Source organism: Urocitellus parryii, chromosome 4 (assembly GCF_045843805.1).
Source record: "Urocitellus parryii isolate mUroPar1 chromosome 4, mUroPar1.hap1, whole genome shotgun sequence".
NCBI classification, from domain to species: Eukaryota; Metazoa; Chordata; class Mammalia; order Rodentia; family Sciuridae; genus Urocitellus; species Urocitellus parryii.
The window spans coordinates 152,497,145-152,522,332 of NC_135534.1; positions in this window are offsets into that span (position 1 = coordinate 152,497,145).

Here is a 25,188-nt window from a genome sequence, read left to right on the forward strand (position 1 = left end):
ACCCTTTCCTCTTTTGTATTTCCTGGCCATGAGTTTAGTGATTTTATGTTTGTGGTCTCACCATGGTATATCAAAGGAAAGGCCCAAAGCAATAGCACAAACTAATCATGGATTGAAACCTCTAAATCCTGTGATCCTAAAACCTTTTCCTCTTATAAAATATTTTCCCCTTCTAAGTTTGTGTTTGTCAGCTATCTGTAGCTATAAAAAGACAAACAAAAGCAAAGACTAAAGAACTCTAAAAAGTTCATTTGGTCATTTTTCTTTCGACTGTCTATATTCCTGCCTTTAATCACAGGGCATATAAAGATCCCATCTCTTATGTTTCAAAGAATGATTAAGGTTTATCATATATTATCAACAGCAGTGTAATGTGGTCAATTTGTTCTCTTCATAAGGTAAGTAATAAACTACGAAAACATGACTTCTACAAAGTTAGAGTGATGTTTCACCAATTAATTAATTAATGAAAAATTACATTTCCCTATTAATTTGAGAGAAATAGAAATTTATATTTTCCCTGTTAATTTGAGAGGAATAAATTATTTATAGTAAGGTATGAAAACAACATATGGGAAATTTGACAGAGCTGCATTTTAAATCAAATTTTATTCAAATAGAGGCGATTAAATCATAGGTTAATCTGTTCAGAAATAAGAAAAATGTTTAATATTTGCAAAGCAAATTACTAAAATGAAGCAGAGAAAGTCAAACATCTAGAAACTTATCTAAAAGAGCTTGGAAACCTATTAAGTACTTAATATCACAAGGTCATATATTTCTGAGATTACATCTTTTGCAAACTTTTTGTTATTGTGGAATGCATACATATAGACAAGTACCTCGAAAGCAACCTCTCTGTTTTATGAATAATTGTGAAGTATTTGTTCCTATAAGCAAACCTAGGTCAAGGGTTGAGCTTTGTCTCCCTTTAGAAACCCTCTTCTGACCCTGTTTCATAATCACCCCCTGTTCTCTTTTTGAGAAAGTTATCTTGATTTATATGTAATAATTCTCTTTTTTAAACTTAACCACTTGGTATTTATGTATTTCAAACACGGAAGTTAAGATTTGCCTATTTATCAAGCTTAAAAACATCACATTATATGTACTTTTATGTTTTGCTTCTTTAGATCAACTTATATTTATAATCTACACTTAAGTTCTTCAATATGTTGCAAATATTCTTATTGTCCTATAATAGGTTATTGTAATGGCAATACCACAATGAAGTTATGCATTCTACTGGTGATGAGCATTAGATCTTTTCCCAATTTTAACCCACAATTAGTACTTTTATGAATATTTACATATTTATATTTGGGTACAGGTGGACATGAGTTTCTCTAGGATATTTACTTAGGCTGTCATTAGGTATTCTTGTTTTCATGTTACATAGATTACAGCTTAAGTGCTTTCCAAAGGGGTTATACATGGCATTATATAATTTAAAATTAAATGTTTTTCTTTTTCTTTAAAAATGGAGTTACTATCAGTTTAGGGGAAGATTCTTACAAATATAGACTATAGTTTTTCTGTAGATAATTTACTATTAATCAATCATTTAACTTCAAAGACTGATGGAGAGTCTCAGAAGTCAGAAGTGTATAACCAAAGTTGACCTATAATTGGACATGACTTTAATGCCATAATGAATTACTAGAGATGTGTAATCAAAGTTGATCTACAATTGGACATGACTTTGATGTCACAGTAAATTAGGTAAGATCTGATGGTATCATCCTTATATCTTTGAGTTTTTTAAACTTGAAATATGCTTCTAAAAATTTGATTATTTGGAATATTTAAAAATCCTTTTGGTGGCTGGGTGCAGTTGGCACATTCCTGTAAATCTGGTGGCTCAGAAGATGAGACAGGAAGATCATGAGTTCAAAACCAGCCTCAGCAAAAGTGAGGCACTAAGCAACATAGTGAGACCCTGTCTCTAAATTAAAAAATGTAAAATAGGGCCGGGGATGTGGCTCAGTGGTCGAGTGCCCCTGAGTTCAATCCCCAGTACCAAAAAAAAAAAAAAATCCTTTTGACATTTACCAGTGGGTTTAAATGAACAATTAATCAATGGTTTCAGAATAATTAAGATTATCAGTTCTATATGATTTCTGATCACTTGAAGTTTGGCAACTTAATTCTAATATATAATACTCCAAAAGTGTAATTCAAAAGTGTAATTCAGATGCTCACTTTTATTTTTATAAAAAATTGTTTGTTTCATTTTCAAAGTGAACTGTCAATCAAAATTAGAGTCAAGGATATATTCAAAGATGTATAGGACCAAAGATATTCAGTTTTATACCTGTTTAATATTTTTATCTTGCTGGGTAAAATATAACCAATTGAGATTCTTTATGATTTCATAGCTGGTTTAATGTAGCATTATACACAGTTCAATCACTTTATAGATATATGTATGTTCATATTTGTTCGAAAATAATTAAATCACTGTTTAAATTTTTGAGTGTACATTTATAAAAGGAATATAGATTATTGTCTAGAATAATTTCTAATATACTTAAATCATTTGATTCTGTTTACATTGCACTGGTGTATTATCACCTACATACTTTTGTAGTAAAATCTATGCCAAATTACTACGCATACTACAAAGTATTTTTATTATACAGAATTTAATAACAGTAAAATCTAGGAACTTTGAAATGCTCCCTCCTGTCTAGACAACATTTGAATAGTGGGCACTTGTTGTGGTACCATGTCAGTATCTTGTCAGTATGAACAAATGTTTAATACAACTGTTAACTTCACTGAAAAATAATATCGTTTTTAAAAGAATGTTAAGTCAAGAATTTGTTGGAATGTTGGAATGACAAATTCCTCCCATTACCCTCTGAATGATTATGACCCTCCAAATTTCTTGAATTTGGAGGGGGGTCGTCTAACATGATTCTCTAGTAATTTATTTTTCTTAGGCGTAACTCTTCAAGAACTTGTCTTTGGTCCTTTTTTTTTTTTTTAATGTACTCTTTCCCAATGGTACCATGTCTGTCTGTAGGTTTTTTTTTTTTTTTTTTTTTTTTTTTTTTTTTACTTCTAGCTACATATTTCACCAAAACTTTAAATTCACAATGTTAAATCAAACTAGACCTTCTGACAATGATGGAATAATAAACATGCTCCTGAGTGGTACAACTATACCTTGCACAATATACATAAAATGTCATTTTTTTCAGATACAGGATGCCAAGCAACACAGTTCTATGATCACAGAGATAACAGAAACCAAAAAGCCCCTCAATTATTCCAACTTCTCCTTCATGGTTTCTGGACCAATAAAAGAAGAGTCATGCTAAATAAAATTCATCCATCTTGTTAAATTTTCGGGAGGTCAAAAAAACTGGATTTTTGTGGGCCAGAGAAAGAGAACTGAGATAGGAGAGAATGACTATGTGGATCTGTGAGGACTCCCACAAATCTTTCACTGAGTAAAGGAAACTAACAGAGGTCAGGGAAAGAACTATAAGAAAGAAGTGAGTAGAAACAGTCCTGAAGCTCTCACAAGATTGGGAATAATTTATGGTTTTACTGTCCAAATGGAAAGACTATAATACATAGGGCACCAGGAAGAATCCACAGGAGAACATTGCTATAGTTTGAAAATTAAATTAGCAATAGACTAAATGTTTCTCAGGACATGTCCTACCAAAGATCAAAAATAAAAGACTTGAAAAAATGAACAGAACATTAATTTATATAATTTGCTTCTGAAAAACAAATTTCACAGAAAAAAATAGTTGTTCAAATACAGCTGGAACTTTGCCATATTGCTGAAAAATATAAGCCCACAAATATTTAAAAGAAAGAAAGAAAGAAAAAGAGCAAAGAAACCACTTGAAGAAGTATAATAAAAGAGTCAATGGTAAAGAGGAAATATTAAAGTAGATCAAGAAAAAAGAAGAAAGAAAAAAGAAAGAAAGATTGACTAGATATGGAGATAGAGAGAAAAGAGAGTTATAATCAGAAACCTTTAAGCCAGATATGATGGAAAGATTTCTTTATAAAATGCAGAACAAAAATCTGTCATACTAGAAATTGCTTCACCTGAAAATGTAAAATTATGGAAGAAAATATAGAAAAGAACTATGTGACCTTGAAACTGGTAATTACATTGAGCATAAAGAGCTCAATACATAAAAAGTTTAATAAGTTACACATCAAGATAAAACATTAAGTCTTCAAAAGACACTAGTAACAAAGTAATAGGAAAGCTTAAGAGAGGGTATAACCATTTTCAATGCATATATGTGATAAAGTACATATAGTTAGAATACACAAAGAATCTTACAACCCAAGTAACTCAAAATGTTTTTACTAGACAGTTCAGGAATGAACTTATATGAAAAATAAACACTTGAAAATGTGCTCAACATCATTGGTTATTAGGGAAATGCAAACGTACACCATAGTAAGATAACTCTACCCCCTATACAATGACTACAATTAATAAGACCTTTTTTTAAATATATTTTTTCTTTTTGAAGGGTGGGGGTACCAGGGATTGAACTCAGAGGCATCAAACACTGAGCCACATCCTCAGCCCTACTTTATATTTTATTTAGAGACAGGGTCTCACTGAGTTGCTTTGCGCCTTGCTTTTGCTGAGGTTGGCTTTGAACTCTTGATCCTCCTGTCCCAGTCTCTTGAGTCCCTGGGATTACAGGCATGCACCACTGCACCCAGCCTCCATAGGACTTTTAATAACAAATTTTGTTGAAAACAAAGAGAAACCAGAACTCTCATTCATTGCTTCTTTAATGGAAAAATATAGAAACTTGAAAGATTCTTTTAAAACATCCCTGTCTATATGATCTGGCAATTATTTTCATGTGTTTACCCAATCAAAATGAAAGCCTATGGCTGGGGATATAGCTCAGTTGAAAGAGTGCTTGCCTCACATGCACAAGGCCCTGGGTTCAATCCCCAGCATCACCAAAAAAAAAAAAAAAAAAAAAGCCTATGCTCAAATAATTTGTGTTTGAAAATGTTTATGCAAATTTATAAATAATAGCAATACCTGGAACCTAAGAAAAAATAATTTTAGCTAAAGAAGAAATTGTGACATAACCATGCTATAAAATACTACTGAGCAGTAAAAAAGAGTGCTCCTCTGACTCATACAACAATGTGGATAAAATACAAAGGTTGTAGTGGTGTATTTCATCCCACAGAAAGGGCACAGATGAAGGAATGGAGGGGTGAGATATTATGCAGCATAAAGTAAGTAACTTTCCATAATTGATAAATACTTGTTCCTCTTGGGCCTAAGTGATATGGTTTGAATGAAAGAAGATACTGACTTTTCATGATGATTCAGAATTTTATTTTCCTCACACATTTTGAAAGGAGTAGAAAAGTTATATAGATTTATTTTGATGATTAAATAAGTTCTTAAGTAGGAAGCACTTAAAACAGTATTTACAACAGAGTAAACACTATATAAAAATTCTTTCTATCATTATAAGGTTGAACAAATTTGCCTTTTAAAAAGAACTTCCAGCCCAGAGAATGCAGGACGTGTGAGAGTAGGTGCAATGACACATTGGAGAACACTTGGCAAACTCTTTCAATCATTCATAAAGGAAGAAAGGAAAGTATGAATGATTTTATATCCTCTCCAGGTACCTGGAATGCTCACCATCCCATTCCAACATAGTAAGTTATCAGGATCCTATCAGTACTTCTAGACTATGCCAAAGTTCACACTTTTGAGGAAGCTTGTCTAGACCCACAATAGAATCAGTGTAGTTTCTCATTGGCTGTATCAATTCATTTACTGGCTACCTCTCATTTGGTGCCTATATTTCTATCATCTATAGTATCAGTTTACATATTGATCTTCCAATGGCATGAGTTTGCTTAGTAATGGCCATGTTAACACATGGAGACTTCAGTGACAGGCAAATTTTTGAATTATTTATTTTGAAAAAATTAACTTTATCAGAAAGCACTAGTTTTCTCATGTTTCATTAAAAACTGATGCTCAAAAAGGAAAATACTCAGCAGACTAGTTACCATAATTTTCAAAATGAGGGCCACATGAACTATGGAGGGCAGTGAATAATATTTGCCTTATAGAATAAATGATTATTTATATTTAATGATTTCAGATGCTAAATCACAATAGGGGGCCTAGAGAAGAATAGAGCTACTTTGGATTAGATAGAGGGGAGTGAATGGAGGGGAAGGGTATGGGAATAGGAAGGATAGTAGAATGAGTCTGACATTATTACCCTACATACATATATGACTACATGACCTGTGTGATTCTACATTGTGTACAACCAGAATGAGAAATTATGCTCCATTTATGTATGATATGTCAAAATGCATTCCACTGTCATGTATAACTAATTAGAAAAAATTAAAATACAAAAAAAGAATAAATGATTGCTATATTTCAACTTATATAGAGATTTAAACTAAATTCCACTTAAGGGTGGATTTAGTAAAGGAAGTTATCTGAAACATAAATGATAGATAGACCTAGAAAAGTTTATGTGAGTTCAAGACTTTATTTTTTGACCAGGCTTTATGGCTTACAACTGTAATCCCAGAAACTCATGAGGTTGAGGAAGAACGATGGTTAGTTGGAAGCCAGCCTGGGAAAATTAACCAGACCCTGTTACAAAATAAAATAAATAAATAAAATAGAAGCGGAGGCGGGGGTGGGGTGGGGAGAGCTAGGAATGGAACTCAGTGGTAGAGCATCCTTGAATTCAATCCTTAGTACTGAGGAAAAAAAAAATTAAAACTGAGTAAATAAATTTATATCATATTTTGTTCATTTGTTTATGAGATGATAGACATTTGGGTTGTTCTACTTTTGGGCTATTATGAATAGTGGTACTATGAGCATTTGTGTACAACTTTTTGTTTGAACAGTTGTTTTTAATTCTTTTGAGTAGATTTGTAGGAGAATTACTGGGTAATATAAAAAAGTTATATTTAATTTAAAGAAACAAATTTTTTTAAATAAGATGTACTTTTTGTCATATTGATATTATGTTAAATGAAGTTTATAGAAGATTGTGTATATCTAGATACACCCTAATATTAATATCTCTCATACAAATCTATTGTTATATATACATACAAATCTATTGTTTTATATACAAATATACAAGTGTCTGTGTATTTTATATGCATACATATTTACATATCTCTGGAAAAAACTTATATTAATACAAAAATTTTCCCATTTCTATGGATTAATTAACTATATTGTTAATAATAAATAACTATATGTCATACTCTTTATTTAGCATTTAAAAATCCAGATGAACACAGACTTTATATGTATGTGTATGTGTGTGTATGTATATATGTGTGTGTGTGTGTGTGTGTGTGTGTGTGTATGAATGGGTTAGGGAGAATTACACAATAAAAGTGATTTAGATTGAAGATGGATTAAAAAAAACTCCTATGTGCTTAGACTTAAAAAGATAAAATCTATGATATATGTAAAATGTGAAGCCATTTATATGAAGGTAGAAATCACTTAGACCATTTAGTTGACAAAAAAAATGGTACCTGGGACAGATGAAAGTTGGATTGCTTTACAGCCTAGAAGTAAGCTCTTAAAACTTGTCCTTAGTAAACTTAGATCCAAACTGGCATCCTGCCTGATCCCCTCTGAAATTGGAACTGGCCTTTCTGCCTGCTGGTTTCCAACATGGAGTCATGTTTTGGTTAGGTCCCCACCCAGCTGGAAGCACAGATGTAGTAGAGGCTGAAAGATTCTTCTGAGACTGAAAAACCAGATTTCCTTGAGAATTAGGGAAGTTATGTGAACAGCCTTTGCAATTCATTGCAACTTTGGGTCTGTGATGCTGTTCCTCATGAACATGGGAGAGAATATCACAGATTATGCAGTTCAGATGTTTTCACAGGCTGGTAGTGTTTGAAATTCATGACATAAAGATGATTTGTGATTTATTTCCACTAAGTTTTCTATTTCAATCTTGCATCCCAGTTTTGCATCCCAGAAATACTCATAAACACCCTTGGTATAATCATTGAAGAAAATACTTACAACTGCACAATCAGCTGTAAAATAAAATGGCATAGTTTATATGACTGGCTGTTTATGAACTTGCAAAATTTTTATTGAAATGGCCGTGTGTGACTATTTAAATATTTTGGTTTTGCCATATTGTTTCCTTCAGTTATTTAATAATCACGAAATAGCACTAAAGAACTGAGTGAAAATAATGCTGAAGAACTTCTAAGAGGTAGCATCCTTAGGTTGGTTTGTGGATACAGATTCTGACATGTATATAGTGAATAGGTTATTATCTATAAGCATTTTGTATGTGGTTAGTATTAATATTATTTCTTTATATTTTTTCTCTTAATAAAATAAGGAGAATATGTCTTCTTCACTTCTTTATCCCAAACAATTCATAGACATCAAACTACTGGTAATTCATAAATGATTAATCAAAATGAATTGAATGAAGATACAAAATCCAAGTTTCTTAATGGTTCTCAGTGTTGACTTCCAGGTAGTTACTAGCTAAGCTCTTTTAATTTTCAAACCACAAACTTTCCAAAATAAGCTCATCACACAACATTGATATTAGCTTTTTATCAGAATGATCAAAGGAATGAATCAATTAGCTCTTATTGCACCATTGTTTTCCTCTTTGATTTTGATGCTCTGATATTTTTTGGTCTGTTTTAATTTTTTTGCTCTAATTAATATTGCCTATTTTTCAAATGCATTATTCAGGGTTGCTTTTCTCTTGAACAAAATGAATAATATATGAAATGACCTTTAAAGTTTACAAAAAAGATATACTTCAAAAACATTTAATTCCATATAATTTGTCAAATCTAATTCAATTATCTTTTGTTCCTTTGCGCTTATAAATTCACCATAATATTAATGGTGATGTTATCTCTCAGTCACTAATCATATGAATTCATGAAGACCTTACCTGAACTTTGGGCAAATAACAATGATTTATTTTTCTTAGTATTTATATACATGCTTTTCTGTGGAGGAAGGAAAGCATAATAGAAGGAATAAGGCAAACAGATTCAGAATATTTTTTCTAGTGTATCTTGAAAAACTTAAAATGCACTTGTTTATTCTTGTCTCTTCTATTTTTACTATATCTTTTGCTTAAGATAAAACTTGATTCATAATAAATAATTATGCTGCAAAATACTTTAAACTCATTCTTTTCAAAATTGTGATAATATTGCTAAATAGGTCCATAATCTAGCCAGAAGGAAAACACAGATGAAGACACACATGCACACACACACACACACACACACACACAATTAAATAATTATAAGACCATAGTTTAAACCATCAGAGAATGTAAAAATAGAATCAGAAAGCAGTTCTCTTATAAATTGCTGATCTCCTCATACATCCTATTTCTATGTTGGCTGTTTTGCCTACTAAGGAGGATCATTCTGACAGCTACAACTTGTTAGTGTTTCTTTATAAAACATGACTAGAAATATTATTGGATATTCTTGTGATCTGTTTGACATTTTAAGAGTATTATTTATACAATACTGAAAGAATGAGGACACAGTAGTCACATGTTCTTTATTCACCAAAATTAGTCATCCTCAATCACCTCCATGGCAGTATTACATCCATTTCTCAGTTGGCTTTGTTTAGAGAAGTGAAATAACTTACTCCCTTACCACCAAGAGCCAATAAACAACTGGGAAATAGGAGGGTGAGAGAAATCGGGTAGTGATACTTATTGACAAAGGAGATCACCTCTTAATATGTATGTAATACATAAATGTGTTGATGTTATATACCAGTTAGGAACAGCACTCCATTGTAATACCCCCCTCAAAATAATGTTGTACGACTTTACACTTTATTTACTATCTATTCTTTGTCCAGGAGCAACATTTGTTAAAGTTTGCTGCTAAAAGGAAAAAAAAAATGTGCTGTCCATTACCAGCCTAAAGCCAGTTAACAGATAAAGTAGAGCAAAGTGTTAGTGAACCTCCCTGGAACCGTTCTGACTACTCAGATGGGCACTTTTAGTTATGTAAGTCCTCTTCCTTTTCACTTTTGCATTCAGTATATATGACTTGTTGTTTTTAAAGTCCAGCTGTACTTCCAGTTTCTTTCTATAGTCATAACTTTTACAGAGGATACTTATATGTTCAGCAAATATTTGTTGAATGCCTCCTATTGGTGGAGGTACTAAGATACATCTATAGATACAAGGAGCAAGTTCCTGCCCTGATGAACCAAATAGACTGTAAGCAGACAAGGAATTGTCAATTAAAATGCAAAATGTTAGTAGCAGCATCTACAAATATAAAAAGAAAATAGTTTTTCCTTCACTGTGAGTGGCCAATGTGTACATATACATCCCCCTGGACCAAGACCCAACCTTCCCTTAACTTCAGTCTGGCCCAGGAATAATTTAATCTGGGAATTTCTTTTAATAGACGGGGCTCACAAGTAGGATGAATTCATTTTTGAAAACTTTTATTGAAGGTGTAAAAGATTCTATTATTTGCTTTTAGGTAGAAGTTGAGTATTTCGTAGTCTATGGATTAGAAATAAGCAAGTGTTAAACTATCCCAAAGTTCCACACTTGGTCAAATGCTCTGAAAAGAGAATATAATATGCAAAAGTCAATTGAAAAGCTGTGAACCTACTGCCATGTTTATGTGAAGATCAGTTTGTAGTTTGAAAATTGCATGAAAAATGAATACCCATTCATTGAAGTCCAGAGTAGCCCTGGTGTATTGCTAAAACACTATCCCAGTAACAGTTAAAGAAACAGGAAATCCATTGCTGCCTCAGTGAAGAGGGGGCTTTGAAAACATCATACACATTGATTAAAATATGCCTGTTTTTCAAAAGTAGCATATGTGATCAATATATAATTTTGTTGTTTTTCATAGTGTATGCCATTTTAAGCTCTCTTTAGCTAGATGTTCATTCTATCTACTAGAGTTGAATGTGAAGAAGCATATCAAGTAGAAAAGTGAGCACACATTAAAGATTCTAGGTATGCTAGAAGAAAGAACTCATAAAAGGGATTTCCTTTCTATGTAGTCAAGGACAGAAAGTCTGGACCACTTCTGCTCACAGGGAATTAAATAGTGTGTGTGCACGGGAGGGAGGGGCAGGGATGGGAATGAGGAGGACAATGACGTGATACCAATTCTTCACAGACCTTTCTACAATTCCTATCAGACTATTTTAATATGCTTGTTCAACTGTTCCTAAGAGAAATCTTGTTCCTAGCCAAGAAAGGTAATGTCATATCAATAGAAATATTCAGCCACACATAGAATTTGCTGATTTGGTAATTAGGAACAAGGATACTGGTTAGACATGCACTGCTTCTATTACTCTCTCCCTAAGAGATATCAAGATAATTGCTTTTTGTGCTTCAGTAATATTCTATGCATAACATTTCACTTGCTGCAGTATTTTATTTTTTACTTTTAAAAAAATTTTGGTAGTTGTAGATGGACAGAATGCCTTTATTTTATTGATTTATTTGTATGTGGTGCTGAGGATTGAACCCAGTGCCTCATGCATGCTAGGCAAGCACTCTACCACTGGGCTACAGCCCCAGTCCTTTCTGCAGTATTTTATAATTACCTATTTCTGTATATATCTCTTTATTTGCCTTTCCATTTCTAACACCTACCTCGGGTCTTGGCAGAAAGTTGACACGTCATGTTTACTGAATAAATGTTAATGTTTGCTGGGAGATCAGGATCCTCAAGTTATAATATTCTTTCTTTAAATCCTTCCTAAATCAAATTTTCACATTAAAGAGCAAAAATTAATTATTAATTATTTGTCTGAGAAATAAGGAGTTTGGATGGCATTAATCCAATGAAATCGGTAATACTCATGCTTCTTTCAAAATCCAATCAGCACTTTTAGATTTCAAATTATGATCTCAAATGTGAAAATGATCGGTAGACGATTATCAAACCCATTGGGCTGTACAGAGCAGTATGTCAGCACCTTTGCCCACAGCCACAGCCTGGAGGTTTTTGAAGGTAAGCAGCGCCTTCATCATTCTGGCATTCTATTTTAGTCTAAGTCTACATCAGAAGCCTGCCAGGGCTCAGTGCTGATAACAAAGCACTATCGCTTTTCAAAGTGACAGAGCACAGTGACATATCAACACTAGGACTTAAACGAAAAGCCCCTTCTAATTTAACAGGGAATCTGCTGAAGCTGTATTCAGCCCAGCACTCTTGTTTTCAATTAAAACTTTCTTGTAGCAAGAGAAAAGTTTGGCATATCCTTTCCTTTTAGAGGCAGTTATGGAATCCAGTGGAAAGGACAGTGTAAAGTCAGACCAGTAACATCTGGTACAGATCAGCTCTTTTCATCTACTAATTGCAGTTCCTATGGTTCATAGGAGTTTTACCTAAGGACTCATGTTGCCAAAAGGATCCTTTCTCTCATTACCACTGTTCTTAAAGGAATGTCTTTCTGATACATTGCAGAAAGCAGCAAAGGGGAGACCCTATATCAATTACTGAGAACCTTCTGTATGCCAGGTACTATTGGGATGGGGGTGAAGAGCTCTTATCTGTCATGGTTCATGTAATTTCTACATAGGGTTATGATATAGGTAGAATTCTTTTCTTTTTCTTCTGAGAAAGCAATTTATCAGTGAAGAAGTAACTTCTGTAGGGTCACACACCAAGTGTGAGGTAGAGCTGGAAGATCTATGCACATGCATGTCCAGCCAGATGCATGTTGCAGGTACCTATAGTACTGATAACATGTTAAAGTGGGTGGCTATGGGTAGCAATGACACACCAACATCATAAACCATGCTTTTGAAAACTTGTTCTCTAAGGCATACTTCCAGACAATTCCCAGGGGGCAGACTGCAGAGAAGGGGTCAAGGGTATCCAAAAGATAGCAAAACTTGATGATATCTTTATGAGGCCCAGAAACAGATGCAATCTCTTAAGCCTCAATGCTAAAAGCCATTTCTTAAGAAAACCTTTTTTAAAGAGCTGATATTTAAAAAGCTATGTATCTCACGGATACTGTAAAATGTATAAATGCATTTCATATTTTTTGCTTTAGTCACTAATAATCTCAGAGCCAAGTTTATTCTCCATGTCTATGACCTTCTAGAACATTTTTCTTCATATTGAACTTTCAGTTTATTTTAGTCACTTCTGTTTATTTCTCTTTTCCTTCAGGTTTTTCACAGCATTTAATATGTACTATTATATATGTTATTCCAACTATCTCTGCTACTTTGGGAATGGGAAGAGCTATTAATAACTAAACAAAATTTGGACTGGAGTCACAGAAAGGGTGTGGATCAGACTTTTTGGTACACTTTATACACCATTAGATCATAATGAGAACATCTTTCAAAATTGTTAAGATTGCTAGTAGTTCAAAAATAGACTATTCCTACTTCAGGAGATAAAAGCCCTCAGTACTGTTGATAAAGAATAATGTTAGTCACACACATGAGCACAGCACTAGTTAATATTTTGGAAGAAGCATTTCCCTTTAGGGATAAAACAAGTTTCTGGCAATTTGTCTCTGAGACAACCATTAAGCACAAAGAGTATTTTTAAATGCATGTATATATTTAGTGTAGCTTATACTCCTCCCCGCTAAATACTTGGAGCATATTTTTCTCCAAGAAAATATTTTCATGGATTGGATCCATATCAAATCTCTGTCTTATTTAAAATGGCATGAGTCAGTCTGCCATTATTTGATTGATCAAAACTTGGACCAAAGAAGGGCAGCCATATGGCACCCAACTCAGGGATGCTATGCTGCAAACTGAAGAATCTGGAATCAGCAGATGCCAGAAAGCAGAATGCATAGTGATGTTGATGTATGAATTAATGCAGACAGACAGGTATAAAAATATTGATGTAATTCAAAATTGATATTGATATACGTATATCAGAGATGAGCTTCAGAATTATTTTCATTTCTTGATAAATACTCTAAATAAAAGGCTTCAGTTTTAAAAATTCATCTAAATTTGAATATACATGTAATTTCATTGTTTTTCTTTTGAAAATTGTAATAAGACCAACATTTGAGATATTGTGTGGGTCTAAAATTCAGTCACTTAGCAAACTATTTACTGAGTGCTTCCTAGTACCAGATACTCTTCGAGGTTCTAATGATGCAGCAGTATGTAAGAGAGTCATGCCTTTGTGATGGCGCATATAACAAATACAGGATATGAAATAAGTTCTGCACAAAATAGTTTAAGTGATTACTATGAGGAACACAATATAGGGTAATGTAATAAAAGAACGAGTGGGGAGAAATGGAGTTATTTAAGATAGGTGCACAAAGTTGGAATACTGGTAGAGACCTAACTGGAGGAGTCAGTAATGAGAAGACATCAGGAAAGAATGCCCTCCACAGGGTTAATAGCATTTACAGAGACACCTAAGGTGGAATAAGCTTGGAATACTCAAGTCAGAAGGAAAGATTCTGTGGCTTGAGCACTGAGTGGAAGGGGAGGTGGACGAGGAAATGCATCCAGGCAAGATAAGAGGCTCCTGCCTCTTATGAAGAGTCTCTTATGAAGCAAGACTTAACTTTTCTTGGCATTAGTTTTCTCACAAGTTTTGAGCTGATCTTTGTGATTCCTGCAGCCTCAAATATTCTATTAAAACAATTCTTAAGAGTTCTAAATATTTTTGGTAGTTTATGCACAATAAATATTTCCAACCTTTAGAAATATGCCATTGTTCACAAAAGGGGTTAAACCAACTGTCTGTATTAGCAAGGCACTACATTTTTAAAGCTCTAGTAAAAATGTATTTATGAAATCGGTTCTCCCAAAGTGCTCACTACCATTAACTGGGAGTGTTGTCCGTATTTAGAAAATGCATTAAACTCTTTTAGGATGTTAGGGTTCTACTTAGTAAGCTGTTATTTTGTTTCAGGGAATAGGAAAAAAGTGTTTCCAGTTAGCTAAACTCTAAGCACATATAGGTGAATATATAAAAGCAATCAACACTTAAGAATCTATGAAATCATTGGTTCTCAGTTTTTTTTTTCCAAATATCATGCCACTTTCATATATATTCCCATTAGAAATACTCCTCAATGGAAGAAGATTACCACTAAATAGGGAAGAGAGGTGGGAGGGAACAGGAGGGAGAAGGGGAATTGCATGGAAGATGGAAGGAGACCCTCATCATTATACAGAGTACATGTATGATGTTGTGAGGAGAAAATATAAAAGAAGTGTGTCACATTAGATTGGGTAGAGAGAAGTGATGGGAGGGGAGGGGAGGAAGGAGGGAAGGGAAGAACAGCAGAATAAAATAGACATTATTATTACTGTATGTTTATATGTGACTGTATGACCAATGTGATTCTGCAACCTGTACAATCAGAAAAATGAGAAATTATACCCCATTTGATTCAAATGTATGAAATGTCAAGATCATTGTATTGTCATGTGTAACTAATTAAAAAAATAAATAAATTTTAAAAAATAAAGGTAATATGTCCAACTACAACTAAAAAAAATAAATATATATATATATATATTTTTTTTTTAAAAAGAAATACTCCTCAATTCCTCAATGGTGAAGGGAATTATCCTACCAGGGTATTACACTAATTTGACATTTTTTGAATGAGATTCTTCCTAAGACTGTATATTCTCTTTTTCCATTATTCTCCCCAAGAGTGTCCCATCTGAAGTTATAAATTAAACAAACAGATTCATTAGCTAAAAAATTCCTTTGTTTCTACTACTGCATAACTAGATTTGGGGGAAGGTTTAAGGATTGAACCCAGGGTGCTTTACCACTAAGCAACATCCCCAGCACTTTTTATTTTTTGAGATAGAGCATTGCTAAGTTGTTGAGGGTCTCAGTAAGTTGATGAGGCTGAGTGCAAATTTGCACTCCTCATGTCGTGACTACTGGAGTTACTAGGATTATAGGCGTGTGCCACAAAGCCTGTTTTAGCTTTGCTTTTAAAACTGACTACTTAACATTTTGTCACTTATCTAGTATCTCCCAGTCAACATGTTGGTATAACACGGTCAGATGAAAGATGTATTATTCACATATTCATATAATTTAACCCAATTTTATTGTGTACCCACTGAGTGTTAGGCACTGTGCCAGGTGCTGAGGACAGAGTGAGAGGTAGTGCCTAGCACAGGTTTAATAAAGAAAGGACATCCTGAAGGAACATCTCAATAGCGCTTTAAGGAAAAGAAGCAATAGGGAGGGTAAAATGAAACTCGAGATATCTCCATATGAAGTACAAATAAAACAGTCATGTTGGTAAGAAAATAAGTTATTTAAGCTTATCTATGTTAGGTTTAGTTATAAACTAAATTTCTAGATTTGGTGATAGGAACTTGAAATACAACTTCCTATATTGACTTGTTTCCTCTACACCATCAGTAAATGAGATCATTTGCTTAGGATAAAGTAGAAAGTTATGGGGTCCTGAAGTCTTAAGTACAAGTGAGAAAGTAAGAGATATAAGCAGTAAGCACTTTAAGTTTAGATGCAAAAGTTGTAGCAGAGATTTTTCGTTTCTATCCTAATCCTAAAAGTTACGTACAATATACGAAATCATCTTTCCTTTTGATTTTTATCTGTTCATACAAAAACAAATTTTAAAAGACTAAATAAGTAAATGAATTTCATCTCCAGTTGACAATATACCTTGAGTTCCTTTTAGCACTTGCTGAGTGACAGAAGGAGGAGGAATCGGTATTAGATATTGAAAAGTAGAGAAAAGTTACCATGGTAGCCCACAACCAAACAGCCCTCCTAGGCTAGGGGGTGTTTTGGTTAAGGCAAAGCTTGAGTCAGTAGAACCTTGAAATATGCTTGCATAGTGGAGTTTATCCTTTGGGAACACTCCCTGTTGGTGTGCAGCTACTAGGAAACATACAAGAAAATTGAGGTTTTTAGTGCTAGATTGAGAGGTCATATTGAGGAAACTCTGGAAGTTAAAAGATCATGAGTAAAGAAGTCATATGAACTAGAATATGAAGGTCCTAGAAATAAGAGGCCATCTGGAACTTCCAACACAACTCAGCTACCAACAGAATTCAATCACATTAGTGATATCAATCATTATCACATGGAACAAAACTGCCTTGTAACTAGAATCATAATACATGTTAATTTTGAAGCTAAAGTTTTGTGATAGTTTATTATACAGCAATAGAAACGGATAGATCAGGTGAACTTTTAGAGCAAACTTTAAATCATATGCATGGCGTGCATGATGAATTAAATTCACAAGGAGGCTTAGCTACAGAACAAATCTGAATTCAGCTACACACATTTTCCCAAGGGCATTCACCAAGTGCACAGAAATGTTACACTATGGCTAGGGGCAAGACAGAAGAGCTAAGGAACTTCCCCCTGAGGCTCCTAGAGAATTCTTCAAATGTAAGTCAGCGGCTTGGCAGAAATGGTAAGAATATAACTATGATGTACATTGAAATTTAACTGAATAGCCAGCTAGCTTTGGAACGGAAGTATGATAGAAATCCAAAATCTGTGACCTAAGATTCTATAGAAGGTAGCCAGAATAAGAATAAAGTAAACACAGAGGAAGATGAATCAAGAAAATAATCAAGATAAGAGCAGAGGTAACAAAATGGAAAATAGACAAAAGGGCAGAAAAATAACAAAGCTAAAAGTTGGTTCTTTGAAAAGATCAAGACAAAAGATAAATTCTACATTTTTCTAATCAAGGAAAAAGATACCAGGAGAAAATGAAAGAGAAAAAGAGATGAATACAAGCTGCCAGTATTAGGAATGAAAGAGTAGTTAACACAATAAACCCTACAGATATTACAGAATAATTCAAGACTAGCGTGACAGCAAATTGGATAAGCTATATAAAATGAACATATCTATTTAAAAATCAGCATTGATTCCATCTCACTAAATACCAAATAGTAATTTGAGGCATATCATAGATTTAAAGGATAAAGCTAGAAACAGAAAATACCTTCAAACCTTGACATAGTCTAACATTTCTCATATAAGACACCGAAATGTTTACCCTGGACATAAAATGCAGTAATCATTAAAAAGGTTAAAGTGAAACTTCAAATTGAAGTTCATCTAAAAGGAATCATTAAGAAAGTGAATCAGCCAACTGGCTCATTAGTTTGGTCAAGTTTACTATGAGAATATAAGACACTGGAAAACCCAGTGAGGCATCATACAGAAACTCTGATCTAGCTCTACAATTCTGTAAATCTGAAACTGTTTTGAAATGAAAGTTAATAAAAATTAAAAGCAACATAAAAAGAAAGTGAATAAGCAAATCAGACTACAAACTTAGAGAAAATATTTGCAGTAATTTCTGGCAAAGGACTTATATAGAGAATATATAAAGAACTCTGACAGATCAACAATACAAAGGCAATACAGAGTTAAATACAGGAAAATGACTGAATAGATACTTCATAAAAGAAGATACATTAATGGCCATCAATCATATGAAAAGCTGCTCGATACTGCTAATTTAGAGAAAAGCATATTAAACCACAGTGAGGTACTCTTTTGGTTCACTAGAGTCCTAAAATTAATATTTCCTAATGGTAACAAAGTTGAAGCATCTGAACTGCAAAATGCTAATGGTTTCACTCCTAGTAGTAAACAACTGAACAATTATTTTAGATAACTTTCTAGCCCTTTCTTATAAAGCAATCTCACCCATCATTTTTCAACAATTTAAGCAATACCCCAATAGGTATTTACCCAAGCATAGGAAAACTTACATCCACAAGGGATTTGTTTAAGAATATTCATAGCAACTTAAAATAATTCAAGTGGTTATGGGAAAATTAAACAAAAGAAACCGTACATGAAAGAATGTATATTTTAAGATTCCATATACATGAACTAAGGAATAGGTAAAACTAATTGTAGAAAAATTAACATGAAAATTTTGCTACTGGTGGGTGCTAACATTAGAGAATTGATAGGAGCTTTGTGCAAGGGAATTTTCTAAGGGGATGCAAATATTTTATATTTTTCTTCACGAGTAATTCCAAGGGTACTTACAAGTGCCAGATTCACTGAACTTAACGTTATTATGTCATATCAATATTGTAATAACACTTAGTATCATTACACTAAGCCGTGTAAATCATCATGATAAAGAGAACCTAAATCTCAATATAATTATTTACTTATTTACCCCCAAAGATGCAAAATAGAGATATTTGTTTAGAATTTTGCAAGTCCACGAGCCCATCTTGAACAATAGATAGATCCAAGATGAAAATCACTGGTATTGAATATTAGAGGAAACAAAAACAACAAGAATGAGACAGTGAATAAGTAAAGTTTGATGCTAGGCTCTGTCTTTGCAATCTAGTTCCCAGTAGTAGTATTGAGCACTTGATTTTTCTAAAAGCTTCTTACTTTAAAACATTAAAGTAATTGCTTTAATGGAATCAGAAAAAAAATATGTGCTTAACTATTTTTAAAACTATTTGTGTTTATTAAATGTGTATTATTAGAGCTACCATTTCCCAGAGCTTTTAATAAAAAATTTGCTTTGAGTCCAAATTTTATCAGGCAACTGTCAGATTAAAATCCCTCTACCTTCAATTTTGTAAGCTATTCCAAATTTCATAAAACTAGACTTAATCTGTTCCCTTGTAGGAAATACATCTAAGCTACTGCCCATATCTCTGTGATATACTTTAAAATAACCTTGGTTTGAATTAAGCTTAAGGATAAATGGTGAGCATTTAGAAAGTCTGCATCATATCAAACTGCTTCCTATAAAACAGTATTTCAATTTATTTTTACATTTTATTATTTTTCCCTAAAATGCATATCATCAGAATAAACTCATAAAAAACAACTGTCATTAATCATTTGTAATATTAACTGTGTGATATTTTAATCAATAGAATAAAATTTTAAATTTCTTTATGTAAAAGTGCATTAATCAATGAAGGTTTTTAAAATGATTACTCAGCATAAGTATTGCAAATGAGATCTAATTTTTACTTGTTAGCCATATATGACACAAATTTTTAAATTTTATTTAGACTTACATGTGAAATTAAGAAAGATTTCATTCAAAATATTCTCCTTGATAGGCTATATATTTAGAGGTCTATTTTGAGAACTCTTGAAATTTTCTTCAGATCTATTTTGAAGTAGAGATTACGTCAGTCACCTGACTTGGTAATAAATTATTTAAATAAAAAATATTACTTTAATATCTAGGCATAACTTTTTCAATGCAAGTCATATTTGTATGGAATTTTTTTCTATGTACACAATAAAAATCATCTTAGATCATACATTTAAAAATGTAGACTTTTTTAAAGGGGTAAGTCTAAGAGCACTAAATTGTATTAAAACTTTATTTTATACTTTTAAGTTTATTTTATAATTGTTATAAGTTTAACTATAACAACAAATTTAAAATGTAGAATTAGTTCAGCAAATTCTAGCCAATAGCCCACATTTTTGCTTAGGGTAGAAATCTGAATAAATGTAGAAATTTAACTTGAATCTCATGTTATTTTTTTTTTTCAATAGATTTATTTGTAGAGCAGTTTTAGGTTCCAAGCAAATCAGAGAAGATACAGAAATTTCAAATATACACCACAAATGCATATGCTCCCTCCTCATCAACAGCCCTCAACAGTGTCATATTTGTGACAATGAACCTTTATTTTCTCTATCCTCAAAGGACCATTCTTTACATTAGTGTTCATTGTTGGTGTTGTCCATCATATGGGTTGGATCAAATGTATAATGAATGTACCACCATTAAAGTTTCACACAGAGTAGTTGCTCTTCTCTCTGTGCTTTACCTATTCATTCTGCCCTTCTTGCAACTCTTGGCAACTTTGATCTTTCTGTTTTCACAGTTTTAGCTTTTCCAAATGTTGGAATCATCAGTAGGGAACCTTTTGGATTGACTTTTTTTTTTCCCCTCACTTAGTAACACCTGTTTATGTTTTCTCTGTGTCTTTACATGACTTGATAGCTCATTTCCTTTTAGCACTGAATAACACCCCATTATCTGAGTTTATCATGGTTTATTTATTCTTCTCCTATTAAATGACTTCTTAGTTGTTTCAAAGTTTGAGTAATTATGAATAAAGTGGTTTTAAACAGCTGTATGCAAGTTCTTGTGCAGACATTCATTTTCAACTCATTTGGGTAACTACCAAAGAGTCTGTTTGCAGTATCATATGGTAAGAATGTGTTTAGCTTAATAAGAAATTGCCAAACTGTTTTCTGAAGTGGCTGTACTACTCTGCATTCCCATCAGAAATCCATGAGATTCCTGCTGCTTCACACTGCTACAGTAGTTGTAACCGTCCATTTTACAGACTTTGGGCAAATTCAGGGTATGCAGTAGTATCTTGTGTTTTCATTTGCATTTCCCATATAACATATGATGTGGAGCATGTTTTCATGTTTATTTGCCATCTGTGTATTTTTTTTGGTGAGAGGTCTATTAAGATCTTTGGCCCAATTTTTATTGGGTTGTTTGTTTTCTTTCTGTTGAGATTTAAAAGATTTTTGGATAATAATCCTTTATCAGGTGTTTTATGAGAATATTTTCTCCTAATCTGGCTTCTACCTTCATTCTGTTCACATTATCTTTCATAGAGAAGAGGTTTAATTTTTTTTATTTTAAGGAATCCTAGTTTATCAATTATTTTCCTCATGGATTTCACCTCTGGTGCTGTGTCTAAACAGTCATTGCCATACCTAAGGTCATCTATGTTTTCTTGCTATCTTGTAGAAGTTTTAAAGTTTTGTGTTTCACATTTAGGTCTTAGTTACTTTTTAAAGAAGGTTTTAAGGGTTGTATCTAGGTGAATTTTTTTTAAAGAATGCTCAGTTGTTCTAGGACCATTCTCTGTACTCCTGTTCTCAGCTTTATGGTTTTTGTTTTGTTTTGTTTTGTTTTGTTTGCAATACCAGAGGTTGAACACAGAAGGCTTCTACCACAGAGCTACATCCCAAGCCATTTTTATTTTTTATTTGGAGAAGTTTTCGCTAAATTGCTCAGTAAGCATTAAACTTGTGATTTTCCTGCCTCAGCCCCTGGATAGTTTAGGATTACAAGCATATATCACTATGCCTGGCTGGGCTCTATTCTCTTCCATTGATGTGTTTGCCTATTCTTTCATTGATATCACACTATCTTTATTATTGTATGTTTTAAAATCAGGAAATAGGAGTCCTTTGACTTTGCTATTTTTCATCAAAATTGTTAGCTATTTTGGGTCATTGCTATTTCCACGTAAATTTTAGAATTACTTTGTCACTATCTACAAATTAAAGTGCTGGTATTTTGAGTGGAACTGTATTGTCTATAGATCAGCTTTGGAAGAGCTGACATCTTTAATATATTGTATTTATATGCATGAACATATAATACATCTCTATTTAGTTCTCAGTTTTTCTTTCAGAATAGTTTTGTTGTTTTATTATATATACCTTGTATGTATTTTATTAGTTTTATATGTAAGTATTACATTATTTTAGTTGTCCATATAAATGGCATAGTGTTTTTAATTTTCAATTCCACTTGTTCATTGCTGGCATATAAGAAAGCAATGGACTTGTATGCATTAACCTTGAATTCCGCAGCACTAATGAAGCCAGAATTCAGCAGTCGGTATAGATTGGTAAACTGAGTCAGGTCAGATCAAGGAGGCCAATTTGAATGAGTTTGGGGAGTTGGAGACTGCCCCCTGAGGGACTGAAGTGCCTTCAGAGCCCTTCCTCCACCCTCATCAAGATAACTTGCCCTTGGGCCTGGGGTGTGTCTCAGCAGTAGAATGCTTGCCTAGGCCTAGCAGGTGCAAGGTGCTGGATTTGATCCTCAGCACCACTTAAAAATAAATAAATAAAATAAAGGTATTATGGCCAACTATAACCAAAAAAAAAAAAAAAAAAAGATAACCTGTCCCTCTCCAAACTATTGCTAAGGTAATCTGTCCCAGGAATTGCTCACCCCTACATTGAATTGTAAAAGATGTTAATTAATGTGTCCTGGGCTGCTCCATCCTGCCTGTCCCCCTTCAGCTCACCTGTTTCCCACCTTTGGCCATCCCACCAAGCATTTCCTGGGCCTAGTCAACTATGCAGAAAGAAGAAGAGTAAGGAGAAGAGAGCAGGAGAACAAAGAAAGCCTAAGACATAAAAAGGTGGAACACCTTTGCTTCTTGGGATACCAGGATATCAGCTAGGGCCCACTTCTCCCTCCTGGAAAAAGTCTATGTTAATAAATAAATCCTGCTTTATATGCTTGCTTCTGTGTGCTTCTCTAATATTATACTTCAACCTGTGAGGGAGCAGAACTCGTTACCGGTAACCAGTGGTATCACTACTATAGTCACTTATTAGTTCCATAAGTTTTTGTAGATTCTTTTTGATTTTTTTACATAGAATATTATTGCATCTGCAAATAGTACAGTTTCATTTCTTTTCTTCTAGTCTGTATAGCTTTTATTTCTTTTTTATTGTTTCAGGACTTTTATTGCCAGGACCTCTCATGTTTTTTTTTTTTTTTAACAAAATTAAATCCCACCTTTTACACTGTTGAAGATGTTCATGTATTTCTATGTTATTTTTTCTTCTCTATTTATGTGTCAGTTGCTCTAATTAATGTCCTTTTATAGTTGTCTCCTTACTTGATTTTGAATAAAGTCTTTGGTCTTCTTATTTAGTTTCAAAGACATTCCTTTCACTTTTGTCCTCTATTAGTTTATAGTATTCTAATTTAACTCTTTGATGATGTCTGTGTCCAATTTCCCATTAGTATAACTTTATATCATAAAGTTTAAAATTCTGGTAGCAACATACAAGTTTGAAAACATCCATATTTTTACAACAATATTTTTACAACAATATGTGTTTATAGTAATAGTAATAATTGTTAAATGTTTATTGACTATTTATAATATGTTAAGTACTGTACTAAATACCAAATACTGTACTATTCTATACACTTGTTTTCTTATTTGATCTATAATGAAAAACTTAAAACCTTGAGATTCTTAGAATATGTACAAGCAAAATAAATATGTTGAAGCTATTAGAAAACAATTTTCCTCAATAAAATACCCTTAAAAGCACCAGAGAAGTAATGGAAATTATTGCAAGGGTAGAGAGCTTAGTTCATGATATGGATTGAGAGAATTCTCATTTTATTCCAAGGGCCAGGACTTAGGAAACAGTTACTTTCAGAACCCTCACCTGTAAAACATGAATAATAATAGGATCTATGTAAGACTATTTGAAGGACAAAATGCATGTAAAACACCTAGTTCAGTCACTGGTACTCCCATAGCTATGCTTAGTAGGTCATAGTTGTTTTTCTTATACTAGCACACCATCTGTTATCTACATAACAAAGTACTTTGTATCTCAGCATATTTAACCCTTCTGATGACCCAGAAAAACTCACAATGTGCCATAGTTTCTCCCTCATTGAATGAATGGAGTTAAATAGCTACATTATTTTAAATCCAAATAAGGAATATGGAACCCAAGAAAGACAATCCTATTTGTTTTTCCAGTTATTTTTTTCTTTACCTCTTCACCAGTTAAGACAGCTTTTTTTTAAGACATGTATCAAGAGGTATGTCTGAGGTAGTTATTTTCAGGCTAAGATAAAGCAGTTAAACATTCATGGGACATTAAAAATTTTAGAAATCAGAGTTTAAAAAAATACTACAGATGATAAGAAAAAGGTCTTATTTCATTAGGCTCACATGGAACTCTGTTTATCTGCCTGACTTATCTGAAAAATGAATAATCCTTGAAGTAGAAGGAAAAAAAGATTATAGAAATGAATTACGCACAGAGTTAAATGATAAGACAGAATAACTGTGGGGAATTGTGAGCCAAATGGTGATTCTTCAGGTCACACAAAATAAGGGTAGCAGAGTTCTAATCATCTACAGGCAGATACCTTTCAACTTTGAGTTTTTCAAGAAAGATGATAGAAAGGCAAGAATTTCAGAGTAGAACAACTCTGCTGTAACAAACTCTAAATTCCAGGCTCACAAAATCATGCTAGCCACCAAGAAATTAACTGGCAGTCAAAAAGAAACATTTTTCAAAAGAATACAACATATGCCATTTTCTCCAAATCACAGCATTCACAATAACAAA